We start from the raw sequence: 16,568 nt of genomic DNA, 5'->3' as shown, positions 1-16,568 counted from the left end.
CATTAAAAATTCTATATTTTGGCATTAGGTAAATTTAAGGTAAATAATGAATTAACCATGTAAACAATGAAATTTATTGTATTTATCACAAATTTTTATTTTTTTCATGATGTAAATTTGAGGTATGATTTTACTTTGAGACAAATTATTTATTATCTTTTGTAAGTAATACATTTTGTTTTATTTGCCTTAAAAATCATTATATTTTATCTTTTATTTAACATTTTTTATCTTTTTATCCTTGAATTATGTTTGTTTAACTCTCATTATTACCAAACATTTCTTTTCACAAAAAAATCGTTTAAATATTTATTGAACTTAACATTAAATCCTCCCCAAAATATCTTGAAAATCTTAAAATTTCTCTGCAACTTAAAAATTTATGTGTCACGGTAGCATGTGTTTAAAGCCATAATAAATATATAAATAGCCGCAAAATTGCCGATAAATTTCTTTAAAAAAAAATAAAACCAACAAAACAAAGTCACCTTAATAACCAGCACAAGGCCAGGGATTTACAAAGAAATACCAGATTAACTAATGTTAAATTTGGAAACCCACCCCCCATAAGTTTAAAATTAAAATTCGTTGGTCTCAAAATGTTTATTGATTTTTGTAATTTCCATAAATCTAAATAATGTTCAGAGGACCTGTATAATTTTACACACATGTCTGTGAGCTTTGCTCAAGTTTTGGCCACTAACATTAAATGTTTTGAAAATAATTAAACCCTTTTTTTCCAAAAGCTACCAAAATCAAAAGCCATTTATCAATATTTTATTTAAATTTCTCTCTATAGACTTTCATATGTGCGATGGCAAAAAAAAAGGCATGTGTTTTAAATTTCGTAATTATTACAGTCATTATTTAAGTTTAATTGCGTTACGCGTATTAATATTTGTTAAAGTATAACAAAAAATCCTGCCAAACTGTAACCATAATGTCTCTGTATAGAGCAAAAGGATATCGAATTATCCAATGTTGCTAGATATTGTTACAATAGTTTTGTAAATATAAACACATAATAAAATAAATTCAAATAAATCTAAAACAAAAAAGGGCACAAAGGAAAGGGTTAGTGTTTGAATGGAAATAAAATAAATTTATGGCCTACATTTAGGGGATTTTATAGATGTGTTCTTCCAATTACATATAAAACATTAATTTACAATTTGTACATATATTTTTAATTTATGGTTAGGTTTATTGAGAAAAAGTTTCCTGGAACTCTTGCGCTTCGTAAATCTGGGATTTTAAATAAACTTAATGAGAGACTAGAGGCTATAGGCATTTAGATGAAACTTGAAGCGAGACGAGAGCGAGATTAAATAGAAAACTGGAGACGAGAGACTATAGGAGAGTCTATAGAGAGACTACAGACAACACTAGAGCGGAGACCGAGACTATAGGTGAGAAAAGAAACAAGATAAGATACGAGAGCGAGACTATAGAAGAGACTATAGAAGAGACTATAGAGGCGAGACTAGAGAGAAAACTGGAGACGAGATCAGAAACGCGACTAGATACGAAAGTAGAGGCGAGAGGGAGAATATAGATGGGACTAGAGACGAGAATATAGGCGAAACTAGAAACGAGGCTAAATAAGAGACTATAGAGGAAACTATACTTGAGAATAGAGACGAATATGGAGAATAGATGGGAAACTAGAGACGAGACTACAGACGACACTAGAGAGGAGAGCGAGTCTATAGACGAGATAAGAGACGATACTAGATGAAACTAGGGACGAGACTAGATACGAGACTAGATACGAGAATAGATACGAGACCAGAGACGAGACTTAAGACGAGACAAGAGACTAACTAGGGATGAGACTTGAGTCTATAGACGAGAATAAAGTCGAGACTAGGGCGAGGCTATAGACGAGACTAGAGATGAGACTAGAGACGAGACTAGAAACGAGACTAGAAACGAGACTCGAGACGAGACTATAGCGAGAGCGAGACTATCGGCGAAACTATAGATGGGAGTATTTACGAGACTAGAAACGAGGCAAAATAAGGGACTATAGAAAAAACTAGACACGAGACTATGTTCGAGAATAGAGACGATACTATAGATGAAGCTAGAGATTGGATTTTTGGCGAGACTAGAGACTATATACGAGATAAAGGATGAGACTAGAGATTAGAATAAAGACGAGACAAGAGACGCGACTAGATACGAGACTATAGGCGAGACTAGAGAAGAGACTTTAGAGGAAACTAGAGACGAGTCTATAGTTTCTTCCATATATACGAGACTTACTTTAATATTAATCGATCTATAGAATATTTTCCCTTGAAAATTAGAGTAAGTCCCACTCTATTTCTGTAGTTTTCTAAGCATTTTCTAACCTTAAGGCTTAGTTATTTTCTTAGTTATTTGTTACAATTAAAAATAATTCCCTAAAAAACATTTACCACAATTTATAACAAATTTAAACAAAACCTTGTGTATAATAAATAAAAAATCAATGGAATTGCATTTTGTCTTCACCCTACTGTATAGCATATTTTGAGGCGCCTGAGGCTGTGTGATACAAAAATGCGTAGAATATAATTGGTGGTTTATCACAGTGATATATCTCACATTGGGAATATTGGCATGTGCGTGTTTGTACATTTTCGTTGCAGCCCTAGGTAGGAAATTAATTAATTGTTTACATTAAAAGGTTTTTAATATTGATGGAAATGTGTGTGAGAACAAAAAAACATATTGATAATTTTAAACAAATATTGTGATTTAATTAAAAATGCAATAAAAATTATTGATGAAATTCTCAAACAGGGAAACAGCAAACATTCTCTTTCTGAGAGAGAACATAAGAAAGAGATATAATAAACCCTAAAATCTTTTTTATAGATTTCCCTATGATTGGTTATTGAACATTTATCGAGCAGGCGCACTGCAAAAGCAAAAGAACTCCCGCTCCAAATCCCTATTTTCTGCTTATAAATCTTTACATCCCATAACTACTCTTTTGCTAGATTTCTATTGTTTTATTTTGCCAGTTAGGTGTACACTTTTACAAGGCAACACCTTTCCTTGTGTCCTTTTAAAAGTACATACTCGTATACTGCATTTTATTTTTTTCTAAACCAAACACAAGAGTTGCCTGATTTTTACCTGTGTTCTATTTTTCTACATCTCTACTAATTCTTTGTTTGTCTTCACTGAATTTTTATTTGTTGATTTCCACTTTTTTTTGTAGCAATTTTTTTACATACGCGAAAAAATCGCTTAGTTAGCAGCTAAAAAAAAAATGAAATGCTATGACTACCCATTACATGTGAAGCTGCAGCACATTAAGGTGGCAACAAATTGAGCAAAAAATCAATTACAATTTAGAAACAAAACTCTTGGATTTTGTGTTATAAAACATTCTACTGTTTTAAAGCTTTTAGCAATTTGTTTTTAATTATTTTAAAAAAAAAAGTTTACAAAAATTTTGTAAGAATTGGCTGCTCCCCTATAATTTCTTCTATCTCTATATGAAATATCTAAAAAATTGCATTTTTTTCTATTCGTTTCAGAAAACATAAAAAATAACGAACAAATTAATGACTTTTAAGATGAAATAGAAAAACATGGGGTACAAGGTATTTATATAAAGGGTGCCTAGAAGTATGCTTTAAATTTTAAATATTAAAAGGAATATACAATAAGTGGGCTGACTATAACACAAAAAATAAATGAATTTAAAGCGAATTATGAAATAAAAAATAATTTTTTTTATTCTCCACAACTTGTGAAAAACTATATTATGTTATAATTTTATACTTTTATTTTTTAATTTTATTTTTTATATCTTCATAATTTTATTTTCTTACAATTTTATACTTTTGTGTATAATTATATACTTTTATTTTTTTATACAATTTTATACTTTTATTTTTTTATAATTTTATACTTTTGTTTTTCAAATTTTATACATTTATTTATTTATAATTTTATACTTTTGTTTTTTTTTATAATTTTATATTTTTATTTTTTTATAATTTTATACTTTTGTTTTTTAAATTTCATACTTTTATTTTTTATAATTTTATACTTTTGTTTCTTTATACTTTTATTTTTTTATAATTTTATACTTTTATTTTTTTTATAATTTTATACTTTTGGTTTTTGAATTTTATACTTTTATTTATATTTAATGTTATACTTTTGTTTTTTAAATTTTATACTTTTATTTTTTTATAATTTTGTACATTTATACTTTTATTTTTTTTATAATTTTATACTTTTGTTATTTAAATTTTATACATTTATTTTTTTATAATTTTGTACTTTTATTATTTTATACTTTTATTTTTTTTATAATTTTATAATTTTATTTTTTTATATTTTTGAGCATTTACACTTTTGTTTTTTAAATTTTATACTTTTGTTTTTTTATACTTTTATTTTTTTATAATTTTATACTTTTATTTTTTTATAATTTTATACTTTTGTTTTTTGAATTTTATACTTTTATTTATTTATAATTTTATACTCTTAACTTTTCTTTTTTTTATACTTTTATTTTATTACAATTTTATACTTTTGTTTTTTATAATTTTATACTTTTGTTTTATAAATTTTATACTTTTTTTATAATTTTGTACTTTTATTTTTTTTATAATTTTATACTTTTGTTATTTAAATTTTATACATTTATTTTTTTATAATTTTGTACTTTTATTATTTTATACTTTTATTTTTTTATATTTTTGAACATTTACACTTTTGTTTTTTAAATTTTATACTTTTGTTTTTTTATACTTTTATTTTTTTATAATTTTATACTTTTTTTTATAATTTTATACTTTTGTTTTTTGAATTTTATACTTTTATTTATTTATAATTTTATACTCTTAACTTTTCTTTTTTTTTATACTTTTATTTTTTTCTAATTTTATACTTTTGTTTTTTTTTTATAATTTTATACTTTTGTTTTTCAAATTTTATACATTTATTTATTTATAATTTTGTACTTTTATACTTTTATACTATTATATTTTCATAATTTTCCTTTTTTTATTTTTATACCTTTATTGTTTTATGCTTTAAAAATATTAAATTTCAATACTTTTATTTAATCAAAATCTCTTTAATTCAAAAACTCCCTAAAAGTAGGCTTCATAATTTGTTTGACAATTTAGCCCCTAAAAGTATATAAATATATTTGTTGAAGACCCTGTATTTTTGTAGTTTTTCCTATTGTTTTCTCATTCTTTTCTCTTCCATTTTATTCTTATATAAATTCATTTTAGCTGTTGAAAAAAAAACGTTGTGTAAAATCGTTATCATCACAACTGGAAAAATGTAAAAGTCACATGTGGAAATTATGCGCGTTTTGCACTTTTTTTTTTTTGTTTAACATCGTATAATTGACCAACAATTTTTATATGATTCGTTAGCAAAAGTTGTATTTTAAAATAAAATATTTAAAATGAAAAATAAATAAAAAATATTTTAAAGAAAATTAACAAAAAATTTAAAAGAAAAATTTCAAATTTATAATAAAAATTGTTGTCTGAGTAGCAAAAGTACATCATCTAGGAAATAATAGCAAAACTTTTTCCAAATTCACAGACTTTGAGGTTTTATTTTTTTTTCTCTTTTTATAATTTTGTTGTATATTGTCTGATCTCATTTAGAGTTTTCAATTTAACCATATATTATCTTTGAATGAATCATAAATTAAAAATTCATGTCACATGCATTCCAAAAAAAGCTAGAAAAAAAACTACCATAAAGGGCGCCTTTGTGGTCATTAGGTCATTTCTAGTTTAATGATTTTGAAGTAGAGAAGCACAAAAAATACATAAAAAGGGATTAGAAATGAACAAATGTCAATGAACAATGTTTGAATAAAAACACTGCTATAAACAACCCCTAAAACTTAAACCAATATATTCCATTTGCAGTCATATAAAAAATTATTTTAGAACAAATTTTTAACAAAAAATCATATCAAAGAAAAGCTAAAACTTTTTTGAAAAATAAATTTAGCGTTCAGCTTCTTTGCTATTATACATATAATGACAGCACAGTACACATATGTTTTGGCGTTTATTATCACAGAAATCTTTATTAATGAGTGAATTCTAAGGGATTTTCCAAAGGCCATATATAACCTTAAGGCCATAGTTGACAGTAGACAATCAAATGAACTTTTACCCAAAAAACACACACATGAGTCTCTAAAGGTGCCTTAAGATAAATTGTTAGTTTTACTGTAAGACAATTGCAAATATCAAAATAGAATAGCAAGAAATCTAATAATATGTAGACAACAAAAAAAAACAAACAACAAAAGTATTTTTCACTTTGATGTATTTGCTGGCAAGTAACATCTATACTAACTGACAGTATGAGGTCTTAAAATATTAAGACTTCTTGAAATAATGATTTAATAAGGATAACAACATAAATAAATAGTAAAGCATACTTTAATGCTGAGAAATATCCAACAAATACCACAAATAATATATATGCTTTTTATCAAATTATATTATCTCTAATATTGAATGTATAGAAAGAAGATTTCAATATGTACTCTTAATGATAATGTTACAGCTACTACTGCTAGTGTTGGCTGTTAATGCTTTTCATATGAATAATGATGATGAAAATATACAATAATAAAATCATATTGGTTTCTGTGGTAATAAATAGTTGGTTGGGAAGTCTAGAAGATGTTGGAGATTAAAGAAATTACATTAACTTTAAGCATATTAAAGAAAACTCAATAATTAAGCCCAAAAATATGCTATGGTTTTTGTTTGAAATGCTTTATTACTTATGCCTAAAAGTAGGCAACAGTTTTTTTGGAAATCTGTATAAAACTAATAATGAGACAATATTTCCAATTATAATATTTGTTTAAGAACACCTAAAACTAGGCAATATTTTTGTTGGATCTATTTGTCAAACTCTTAAAAATATTTAAGATCAGCTAAACTTCAATGGGAATACAGCTCAAGATCACGGAAATGCAATCGAGGCTGTAAATGACAGTAATTAATAAATAGTGGTTTGGGAAGTCTAGAATATGTTGGAGATTAAAGAAATTACATTAACTCTAAGCATATTAAAGAAAACTCAATAATTAAGCCCAAAAATATGCTATACTTTTTGTTTGAAATACTTTTTTACTTATGAATAAAAGTAGGCAACAGATTTTGGAAATCTGTATAAAACTAATAACGAGATAATATTTCAAATTGGAAAATTAATTTAATAACACCTAAAGGTAGGCAACATTTTTGTTGAATCAATTATTCAGACACTTAAAAATATTTAAGATCAGCTAAACTTCAATGGGAATACAGCTCAAGATCACCGAAATGCAATCGAGGCTGTAAATGACAATGGTTAATAAATAGTGGTTTGGGGAAGTCTAGAAGATGTTTGAGATTAAAGAAATTACATTAAATTTAAGCATATTAAAGAAAACTCAATAATTAAGCCCAAAGATATGCTATGGTTTTTGTTTGAAATGTTTTTTTTTATTTATGCCTAAAAGTAGGCAACAAATTTTGATAATCTGGATAAAACTAATAACTAGAAAATATTTCCAATGATAAAAATAATTTAACAACGCCTAAAAGTAGGCAACATTTTTGTTGGATCTATTTGTCAAACTCTTAAAAATATTTAAGATCAGCTAACCTTCAATGGGAATATAGCTTAAGATCACGGAAATGCAATCGAGGCTGTAAATGACAATGGTTATTGTTAATGCTGTTGCTGAGATAGTGATTGGTGCGGTTCGAATGGTTCGGAATTTAATTAAATTCAGTCGTGGACCATTAGGGGCAAAGTTGCTGCTCCAATGGCAAACATTTAAGAGTTATTGCTGAAAATGACAGCCTTTGTTAAAGTAACTCGAGTCATTCGAGAATAACCCAAGAACCCGTAATGTTTATGTAAAATCCATTGCCTACTTTTAGTCTCAAAATAATTTACTTTTTTTTTAACAAATTTTTTGTTTCTTTGTGATTAAATTTATCGCCTACTTCTGACCCCCTTGTAACAAATTTCCCTCAAAATTGATTTTATCATTTATCATTGTTGTTATAATAAATGTCATGTTATTTTTGCTTTAAGCCCCTTAAAATCAACAAACATATTTGAAAATTTGTTGCATAGACAAAAGGGTATTATTAAACATCTATAATTGTATGTCTGCCCCTAAAGTAATGCAACACAATACCCAATGCTACTTTAAGCACAGTTCAAAATGGAAAAATTATTAAATGCCAACCAACAACTGCATAAATAAAATGTTGCCTATTTTAAGGGCTCACCAAAAAAAAAAAAAAAAACAAAAAAAATGATTTGTGTTTTGCGGTGGTTTACTCAAACGAATAGCAGCGATTTAACGATTTACAAATTGCGTGTCGATCGCTCATAATTTTTCGCATTCATGACTAAGCAACAATTGTGTGTGTTTTATTGTTACTTTAGAAAAAAACAAACACAATACTAAAGAATTAAAAGCCACCATCAAATCGATAGCAAAAATTTTGTTTTTGTTGGTTTATTATTCGGTTTTGTTAAATCAAACAAACCTAACCCCCTTAAAATATGCTTTAGTTTTTTTCTTTATCAACCTGGCATGCCATGTATTTGTAGTAGTTTTCCACAAAAACTCAGCTTATCGATAATACTAATCAACAATTCGTGTGGAAATTGTTAAAAAATATAATAACTATATGGCAAGAGAAATCAAACATTTAAATAAAACTGGGAGTTTTCTATAATAAATATTCAAAACAATTGGTTTCCCTCCACCCTCTCCCTTTCAAACTCATGGGTAGACAGACCATTAATACTTGTTTATGGCTCCAATAAAATGGTCAATTGTAATGTTAGCGTGTTTTCTATAGTTTTCATATAAAATTCAAATTTATATTGTGCAGAAATTACACAAAACTCAAATGAAAAAAAATGTGTCATGTTTTTAACATTAAATTTTTTTTTTATTTTTTTTTTTATTTTTTTTTAATCGTCAACACTGCCAGGTCCCCAATTTTGCTGGAGTTAGCAAAAAAAGGGTTATTAAAATAAAAAATCTATAAACTGCCAAGTCATTAGAGTATTTTTATATTATTGTTGATATTTAAAACAAAAAAATAACAAACGCCCTTATTATAGTTTTATCGGTTTTATTTTCGTTATTTATTCCATTTCGTTTGCTTGTTTTACTAATGCGGTTATGGGTTTTAGGACATTGTGTGCCAAATGCCAACAACAATTGCTGGTCACATGTCTAAAGATCTTTATCGAACCGCTACAATTCAGCCACACGTAGAAAACCATGTAAATTTGCTATGATATTTAAATATTGATTCGTTAATAAATCATGATAAAATAAACAGCTATAACGTGAATAGTTTAAATGTAAAAGAAAAACAAAAAAACGAAATAGCTACAAAAACAAATATTATGTTTAGAAAATAAACAAATAAACACAATTAAAGCCTAATTTAAAGGGTTTTTAGAAAAGTAGTGCATACTTTTAGGAGTACAATTCATAATTTTAAACTTTTATACATAAAAAAGGATAATAATCTGCGATCAATTATATTTTTAAACAAAAACTAAATTTTCAAATGAAAATGATCCAAAACATAAACTTGGCTTTAAGTCGATAATCTGTGATCACTTTTATTTTGAACCAAAAATCGATTTTTCATATAAAGATTAACTGAAAGTAAATAGTGGTGAAATGAAAAAAGGATGATCATAGCGATCACTTATGTTTTTAACCAAAAATCTATTGTACATCTGAGAATTAACTAAAACAAATGAAAAAAGACCGATCATCTGTGATCGATTTTTCATATAAAAATTAACTGAAAATTAAAAAGAAGCTATAAGTCGGAAAATAGTGTAAGAAATGGAAAAAGGAATATAATCCGTGATTACACACATTCAAAAAAAATAATTTTTTTTAAACATTTTTAATTTTTTTTCGATAAATTTTTTTAAAAAAAAAAAAAAAATTAAATTTAAATTTGTTTACCTACAAATATATTTAAACTTCTTCCAAAAATTTAATTTTTTAAAAAAACTAAAATTAAAATTTTTTTAATTTTTTAAAAAATTAAAAAAAAATTTTGAAATTTTTTTTATTTTGTTTACTTAAAAATATTTAAAACTTTTATTTTAAAGAATAATTTGGTGAAGGGTATATAAGATGCTCTCTTACTTGTATTTTACTTTAATTTTTCTAATTTACTGCTGTTTACCTTAACTTTACATTAAATAATTTTGAATTTACATTGTTTACCTGAAGTTTACCTTATGTAAACAATGTAAAATAAATTAAATTGTAGGGAAAACTATCATAGAAATATATTTCCTGTGAATACCATTAAGAAATTTTATATTTACATTGTTAACCTTTATTTTACATGATGTCAACCATGTAAAAATTCATAATTTTGAAAATGCTTATGCTTTCAGATTTACATTTAGCTAGAAATGTTAAAATTTACCATTGTTTACACAATGTCAACCATGTAAAAATTTATAATTTTGAAAACCTATGCTTTTATTTTTGTATTTTACTTTAAATGTTTAAATTTACTGCTGTTTACCTTAATTTTACATTATGTAAACAATGTAAAATAGAGTAGATACTAAGGAAAGCTGTCTAAAAATATATTTTCTGTGGATACCATTAAGAAATTAAATATCTACATTGTTTACCATTATTTTACATGATGTCAACAATGTAAAAATTTATAATTTTAAAATGCTTATACTTTAAAATTAACATTTTGGAAGAAATGTTCAAAATTTACTATTGTTTACCTAAAGTTTACCTCATGTAAACAATGTAAAATAAAGGATTGTTTAAATGTAATGCTTTTATTTTTGTATTTTACTTTAAATGTTTAAATTTACTATTGTTTACCTTAATTTTACATATTGTAAACAATGTAAAATATAGTAGGTACTAAGGAAAGCTATCTAAAAATATATTTTCTGTTTATACCATTAAGAAATTAAATATCTACATTGTTTACCTTTATTTTACTTGATGTCAACAATGTAAACATTTATAATTTTGAAAACCTTATGCTTTTATTTTTGTATTTTGCATTAAATGATTAAATTTACTGCAGTTTACCTTGATTTTACATTATGTAAACAATGTAAAATAGAGTATGTAGTAAGGAAAGCTGACTAAAAATATATTTCCTGTGGATACCAATAAGAAATTAAATATTTACATTGTTTACCTTAATTTTACATGATGTAAACAATGTAAAAACAATATAATTTTGAAAACCTTATACTTCAAAATTTTCATTTTGAAAGAAATGTTCAAATTTACAATTGTTTACCTAAAGTTTACCTCATGTAAACAATGTAAAAAAAGGAAATAGTTAGGAAAGCAGTCAAAAATATATATTTTTTGCGAATACCTTTAAGTAATTTTTTATTTACATAGTTTACCTTTACTTGACACCATCTAAAAAATTATATTTTCGAAAACGTAAATTTTCCAAAAAATATTTGAATGTTTTATTGTTTACCCTAACTTTACATAATGTAAGCAATGTAAAATTATTTTATAAATAACAAATCCCCAAATTTTTAAGATTAATGACGTTATTTACCCACATTTTACGTTAGGTCAACTATGTAAACAATATAAAATATTATGCTTTTCAGCTAAAATTCTTAAAAATTCATATTTCTTGTGAATTTTTAGACTTTCAAAGACAGTTTACTATATGTAAATAATAAATTTCATTGATTTTTTTTCCTCAGCTCTAAAATCCATAAATAAATTCATTAATATTAAATTTTTGTTGGGTTAATTATTCCAAACACGTCTAACAAGTTCATTTATAGATTTTACACACATAGAAAATGTGAATAAGCAAAAGAGGAGTTACTCTAACTGTAGATGACATGATGTCTTCTAATACAGACACAACTAATCTATCAAATACATGCAAAAATCAACCACCTCCCAACAGCAGGAACAGCCACGAGAACATGGTCCTCACGACACAAGGCTCAGGCTCACAGTAACATCAATATCTAGAGCAAACAAACCAGAACTAACAAATACAAATGCACATATCCACACATATACTTACATGCATAATAAACAGTTACACCACATATACATTCAAATACATATAGAAATACTACATGTGGATGTGTGTTTGTATTTGTAAAAGGGAATGAGATTTTCGTCTGATAAAAGCCACTAATACTCTAAGAGTGATTTAAGCACCCATAACGAAGTAAAAAGGAAATACATACTCTGCTCTCCCACTAAACACAATGTACTTCTAATAACTGGTTACATATTTACTTCCAACACACAGTATCTCCAGTAAATGTAGAATAATATTGATGACAAAAACAAAAATATCATTATATAACACAAACTTCAATGTAGGTAGACCTTTCTAACTAAATTCATATAATTTCTTTTTACTTATAGATTTTCATTTCCATTGCAGAATATTAAAATAGCAAAAGCATAAAAAATTAATAAATATTAATGACAGTGACAAACAGCAAGCAATGGTGGAAACCAAAAAAAGAAAACAAATAAATGTTTGATTGAAACAAACCTTTGAAGGAACAACGAAACACATTCAAAATGTGTTTGCGACATCTTCGACAAATACAAATGACAAACGTATGTATGATGACATCTATAAATTCAAATAAATGTCATATTTTTACACTGACACACACATACGCCAATTTTACATATTTACACATGTGTTTGCCTGTGTATGTAAGTTATATCCTCATAAATACTGTTTCATTTAGTAATGTTTATTATAAAGGTGAAATTTTGAAAAATAAGTAGCAAAAAGTCTACATTTGGAAACTAAGGATTTGTGTATTATTAAGTAAGGGAAATAATCATCTGTCATGTCAGCAAGCTGCCAGCCTCTCTTTACTTTTTTATATATTACTCTGCCGAATTGTCCTTTACTGTCCTCTTTAGTCTCCTCTATATGCTCGTCAGCAGTTTATTTCAGTCTCGTCTATTGAATCTCTTCTGTAGTCTCGTCTATAGTCTCATCTCGTCTATAGTCTCATCTCGTCTATAGTCTCATCTCGTCTATACTTTCATCTCGTCTATAGTCTCATCTCGTCTATAGTCTCGTCTATAGTCTCGTCTATAGTCTCATCTCGTCTATAGTCTCATCTATAGTCTCGTCTATAGTCTCGTCTATAGTCTCGTCTATAGTCTCGTCTATAGTCTCGTCTATAGTCTCGTCATAGTCTCGTCTATAGTCTCGTCTATAGTCTCGTCTATAGTCTCATCTCGTCTATAGTCTCGTCTATAGTCTCGTCTATAGTCTCATCTCGTCTATAGTCTCATCTCGTCTATAGTCTCATCTCGTCTATAGTCTCATCTCGTCTATAGTCTCATCTCGTCTATAGTCTCGTCTATAATCTCGTCTATAGTCTCGTCTATAGTCTCGTCTATAGTCTCGTCTATAGTCTCGTCTATAGTCTCGTCTATAGTCTCGTCTATAGTCTCGTCTATAGTCTCGTCTATAGTCTCGTCTATAGTCTCGTCTATAGTCTCGTCTATAGTCTCGTCTATAGTCTCGTCTATAGTCTCGTCTATAGTCTCGTCTATAGTCTCGTCTATAGTCTCGTCTATAGTCTCGTCTATAGTCTCGTCTATAGTCTCGTCTATAGTCTCGTCTATAGTCTCGTCTATAGTCTCGTCTATAGCCTCGTCTATAGTCTCGTCTATAGTCTCGTCTATAGTCTCGTCTATAGTCTCGTCTATAGTCTCGTCTATAGTCTCGTCTATAGTCTCGTCTATAGTCTCGTCTATAGTCTCGTCTATAGTCTCGTCTATAGTCTCGTCTATAGTCTCGTCTATAGTCTCGTCTATAGTCTCGTCTATAGTCTCGTCTATAGTCTCGTCTATAGTCTCGTCTATAGTCTCGTCTATAGTCTCGTCTATAGTCTCGTCTATAGTCTCGTCTATAGTCTCGTCTATAGTCTCGTCTATAGTCTCGTCTATAGTCTCGTCTATAGTCTCGTCTATAGTCTCGTCTATAGTCTCGTCTATAGTCTCGTCTATAGTCTCGTCTATAGTCTCGTCTATAGTCTCGTCTATAGTCTCGTCTATAGTCTCGTCAAAAGTCTAGTCAAAAGTCTCTTCATATTCATGTCTACAGTCTCCTCCAAAGTTTTGTCCTAAGTCTCATCTATAGTCTCGTCCATAGTCCTGTCTAAAGTCTCATCCAAAATCTCGCCCATAATCTCTTCTATAGTTTATCTCCTACCCAATAATTTTCCTTTAACTTCCCTTCAAACTTTAGCATTTTTTTTAAAGCCTTAACAAATCATAAAAAATCATTTGTCATTTTTCTAACTCTTTCAAAAAACAACATGTAACCGAAAGAAAAAAGAAATATTTTGACATGTTTCGAATAGGATTTCAAAATAGTGTATTATGTATAATTTTCTAATATGAAATCGTGCAGAACATGTCAAAGGATTTTAAAAAATATTTTAAAATTTTTATTTATGTCACATACGAGTGAGAAAACAGCTCTAATGTTTTTTAAACAACCCTCCTTATAAATGTGTGTAGATATGTAACTGTGTGTAATGTATTCTAAGGTGTCTTTTGACCATTTTTCTTTGTTTGTTTTGAGTCCTGCTATGAAGCCTAATGTCCTTGTCATTATTTATGTGTCAATTTTACGAGTGACTTTCATTAGTTTCATCATTATATCTGTATTCGCTTGCTCTGCCATTTTTATATTAGATTTTTTTCTTTTTCTGTTAGACAAATGTTTTTCCATTTTGAAACGGTATTCTTGTGTTTTTTTTCTATATTTTCCATATAAATTTTCATTATTTGTGTTTGTTAGTTTGATTTATTATCAAAAACCTGGGTATTATGGTTCGATTTCTTACATATGATGACAGTTGTTTGTCAATATTGACATTTGAAATGTGGGCCATGTAGCCTGGCTTTTGACGAGCGTTTGTCTTACATATGTGGAGCATTAGTAGCTAATGAATACCCAAAAGGCTAATAAATATTAGGGAATAGTGAAACGTGAGTGTAATAAATATGTTTTGGAAAAAACTCATTAAAGGTCATTTGGATGTCAGGAAGTTAAGGAGAGAAAATTTTGCACTAGCAGCTTATATTAGTAATTTAGACTATTTTTAGATCTCTACTAACTCAAGGCCCTAAAATTGTCTCATTGTAACCTTTTATTTTAAATAATTTACTGCCTACCTTAGGGCTGTGCTTAAAATCTTTATTTATAGTAGAATGTTTAATATTTTTTTCTTTATTTCTTTTTAATAAATTTCTTGTTAAACCATTTAACATTAAAATGCACTAAAGATGGGATTTTTCCAAAAAATATCTTTTATGGTGCTGGCAAGTAAAAGTTTTTCTAGTTTTTTTTTCTTCACATTTTTTTACATTGTTTTTTCAGGGTTTTCTTAGCCATAAATTATGCTAAACTTTTGTTTTACAAATATTTATGCAGTTTTATTTTTTTGTTTCGGGAAAACCAATAGATTTTTTTCTTGCATACAAAAAGTTTGACCTTTTTTTGTTTTCAGAAAGAAAAAAAACGCCAAAAGCACTTGAATTTTTTACAATTTTTGCCTCAAAATTCTTTTATTTTAATTTCCTTTTTTTCATAAACCATTTCCTAGAAAGGGGAGGGGTGTAAGATTTGTCTAAACCTCTAAAGGTTTTTATTAAACATCATGTTTTGTTTGTAGTTCTTATTTTTTTTTGCTCCAACACACAAATAAATATTTTAATTAAAATAAAAAAAATCTGTAAAAATATTTTTTAATGTTTAATGAAATTTCCGTTAATTTCAAATTGCTGCTGCTGTTGATTTCAGTAGATTTTTCCTTTTAATTTCCATTTTTGATCATTAAAAATTCCTTTTAATGTTGCAATCGAAATTGATGTGTTGGAAAATTGCAAAAAATAACCAACAAGTCTGTTTGAACATTAAAATGTTGCCCTGCAGTAGCTCGACTTAGTTGTGTTTTGCTATTTAAGTGAGAGTTGTGTAAATGTGTGAGTAAAAGTCTATTTGATGATATGAAAACAAAACACAATCAATTCAAATGTAAATGTTAACACTAAAAACCAAAACTCATGCTCCAGCTAAATTGTAAATACAAACAGTGGTGGCTAAAATGAAAAGTGCAGAATGAGAACGGCTATACATTTCGTCTCTAGTCTCGCCTCTAGTCTCGTCTGTAGTCTCGTATGTAGTCTCGTCTGTAGTCTAGTCTCTAGTTTCTTCTCTAGTCTCATCTATAGTCCTTTCTCTGGTCCATCCTCTATTCTCGTCAATAGTTTCGTCTCGTTTCTAGTCTCGTCTCTAGCCTCGTCTCTAAGCTCGTCTCTAAGCCCGTCTCTAGTCTCGCCTCTAGTCTCGTCTCTAATCGTCAGTCTTCTCCTCCGTAATCTCGTCTATCTCTAGTCTCGTCTCCAGTCTCGTCTCCAGTCTCATATCTAGTCTCGTCTCTAGTCTCGTTTCTAAGCTAGTCTCTAGTCTCGTCTCTAA

Source organism: Calliphora vicina, chromosome 4 (genome assembly GCF_958450345.1).
Source record: "Calliphora vicina chromosome 4, idCalVici1.1, whole genome shotgun sequence".
NCBI lineage: Eukaryota > Metazoa > Arthropoda > Insecta > Diptera > Calliphoridae > Calliphora > Calliphora vicina.
Note: the sequence above shows the minus strand (reverse complement) of the source record.